The 3,076-nt window shown below is 49.4% G+C and overlaps 1 long non-coding RNA gene across 1 annotated transcript; it reads left to right on the top strand.

The window, feature by feature from the left end:
• Window positions 1-688: 688 nt before the first annotated feature.
• LOC144149574 (uncharacterized) lies at window positions 689-2,873 on the top strand. The gene is made up of 3 exons (XR_013318334.1): window positions 689-1,109; window positions 2,510-2,663; window positions 2,751-2,873. It is a non-coding gene; the product is annotated as an uncharacterized LOC144149574 (long non-coding RNA).
• The last annotated feature ends 203 nt before the right edge of the window (window positions 2,874-3,076 follow it).

Here is a 3,076-nt window from a genome sequence, read left to right as displayed (position 1 = left end):
CAAGTTCGATGCGGTGTCACTGCAGCACGACAAGCCTGTCGCCATCCCGAGCGGCATTCCAGCATGTTTCCAATCTTGAAGCTGCGATCTCGGGCGCTGACAAGACCACCAGAGAAACTACGTCGCCGAGCGGGCTCCAAATTGAAGAAGAGCTCATTGCACAATTAACCGCAAACAAATTGTTTGTGCTCGTGTCTACATGGGCACTATTTCACAGGTTTGGCTCAATTGTTGTATAGTTTCAGCTATTTTCGTTTGCTGCACCCACTTTGTGGGAATGTCGGCTCAAGTTCTTCACTTTTTAAGAGTGAAGGTCTTCAGCAAATCGCAATTTTTCGTATCCGCAGTTAAAAATACCGAGAAATTTCCCAGCGCGCACACGTGAGCCGGGGCCTCGCGGCGTCCGCCCGGCAGTTACAAATACCAAGAAAATGCCCAGCGCTCCTGTGTTCGTGCCTCGCGGCGACCGCCAGGCGCATGTTTGTCAAGCCAGACATACCCACTAAGGGAGATTGGCCAACATTATCAAAAGAAAACTGCAGTGTTCGCCGTAATCGGGGCAACAATTGCGCGTAACTAAAAAGACACGTCATAGCATACGCCCCTCCAAAGTGATGTCTAATGATGGTCACTTCCAAAAGTGCAGAAAGCTAGCACCTAGTGTCACTAAATAGGTTTTAGAGTATCGGCACTCTTTTCTCCCATTGTTCCGTGCCGCCGCCAAGATGATTGGTCAGTTCGCGACACGTGACATTTGTTTACACTGCGACGGTTCATGGGCGCTGCCATTTTGTTGCTTGTGCGTTTTCAGTCGGTCAACTGTGGTAGTCCTAGCTTTTCGCCCTGTGGCTGCGCGCGACCGACGTTCCGAACGTGAACCAAACCGACCAAACCATCCCGCGCTTGGCACGCTTCGCAGCATTTTAGCTGCAGAAGTGTGTCCGGAGATGCCGTTTTGCTGCATACTCGGCTGTTACAACTCCCAGGAAGATGGAAAACGCTTCATGCGCTTCCCGCTGGGGAAAAAGGACGGCGAGCGGCTACGCGTGTGGCTGCAACTCGTCAGCCGCGATGAATTCGTGCCCACCCCGTACTCCAGGATTTGTGAGGTGAGATTGTTTGAAGTGAATTCGCGATAGTTAATAAAAGCTGGCGCCTCGTAGGCGTTGTGAGAATTCCGTGCAGAGCGCTTCGCAGCTAATGAGCTCGCGAGACCGGCCGCCGCCGCCGCGAACGTCCGACCGCGGTCTTCGGGCCGCGATATGCGTCGTGAAATTGCTGTACTCGTTCGCTCGCCAACGCGGCCCGACAACGTACGCGTCGGCCGGGTGCTGGCGGAGTTGTGCTGGAATAAAAGTATGCAAGAGATGTGGACGCAGGAGGTGTAGTTAAACAGATGAGAATTTACAAAGTGCAGGGGGGAGAAAATAGTATGCAAGGGAAGGAAACGGTGAGAGAGTTCGGGCCGCGCGCCAGCGAGCGAGTACGGCAATTTCACAATCCGGCACGCATATGACGACGCCTGTCTTAGAGATCATAGAGGCATAGAATTCACATACGTGGAAATTGAAGCTGAAATGCGCGCATGTGGCCTCGCAGGGAATTAACATAGTCTCAGGGTACGGGGGGGGGGGGGGGGGGGGGGGTTCACAACGCCTACGAGGCGCCTGCCAAAATAAATACCGCCATCCGTTTAAGTTATTTCGTCCCCGCCCCGGACGTTTGCATGTCGTGGGACGTTCCATCCCGTTGGGCGACTGCCATTACGAGAATCCGAAATGGTTGGATAAATTTTAATTCGGCAGTTTAGCGTTCACGGAGGGGTCACGGGAAATTAGTGCGGAACTTCCCAGAAGATTTTGGAAGTTTTGGTTTGATGTACACCGCGAACTGTCACGAGTGAAAGCGCTTAAACTTTACAAATCGCGCGTTGTTTCGCCGCGTTCTTTCGTCCTCATTCGTTTTTTAATGTTTAGGCGCTTTCCCACTCATTTATGCGGCACCAAGTAGGCCCCACAGATGTGTTATTAATGTCACAAACGCCTTCATCCCATTCTGTTGCCAATTCTGGTATAAAGCTTGGCCTGTTCACTTTAGATAAATTCTACGAGGTTGTGCATTCTGTAGTATAACACGAAACTCTCAGAAAAAATAAGAACAAAACAAAAGCATTCTGTGTGCACTAAGTTACGCGTACACTAAAATTTTCAAAATATTTTTTCAGCCTACATTTATAATGCCACTGAGCGTTAGCATTCTGGCATGTTCTAAATGCCTTGATCACTAATTGCGGGTATACTGCTTGCGATCTGTTCTGTGGCTTGTAAACTCGGAATTTACGACATGATGCTGCCGAATAAAGCCGTTAGACGTATTGTGGGGCGCAAGTTAGCAGTTTCAATTTCATGTGAAGTTGACAGAGAGACGTTCAAGCGAGAAAGCATTCACACAATGTTCTGCATTTGATAAAACTTTTCTTGTTTGCTTATTGTATTGAATTGTTTGTTAGGACCACTTTGAAGACAGCCAATTTGAAATGGGCAGGGCTGATGGCCGAAAGCTCCTCAAGTGGAATGCTGTGCCAACGATCGAAGCCTCCAACAACCAGCAGAAACGGGCTAAGAGGAAGGTTCCGAGGAGGCCAGGCAGTGAACAAACCCACGGTATGTCACTTAGCTGATGCACTGCTGAGCATTGTACCATGCATTATCTCGATGACATGTATGGTTTTTATTTTTTTGGCACCTCAGACACACTGGATGCCGCCGATGCACCTGCTGTCTCTGCTGCCTCTGTTGCCGTTCGCCCATTCCCAGGTGAAGCACATGGAGTATGTCCTCCTCCATTGGATGGCGAAGCTCAGCCAATTGAGACAGGTAAGCATATGTGTGTGTGGAAGTGAACATAGCTTCATAAGATGTAGGTATGTGTGGGCCAGTTTCAAGTTCACCACACACACAAATAAGGAACGGAGCAGGAGACATGGCATTGTCTCGCAGGCTGTACTTTGTTCATATATGTAATTTTTGTCCAGTGAACAGGAAGTATGAATTGCCCACAAATTTTTTTCTGGAGG

The sequence above is a fragment of the Haemaphysalis longicornis genome, unplaced genomic scaffold, assembly GCF_048455015.1.
Source record: "Haemaphysalis longicornis isolate Haplotype H1 unplaced genomic scaffold, Haemaphysalis longicornis Haplotype H1 scaffold_8, whole genome shotgun sequence".
In the NCBI taxonomy this organism is placed as follows: domain Eukaryota; kingdom Metazoa; phylum Arthropoda; class Arachnida; order Ixodida; family Ixodidae; genus Haemaphysalis; species Haemaphysalis longicornis.
This window is presented reverse-complemented; position numbering and strand designations above follow the sequence as displayed.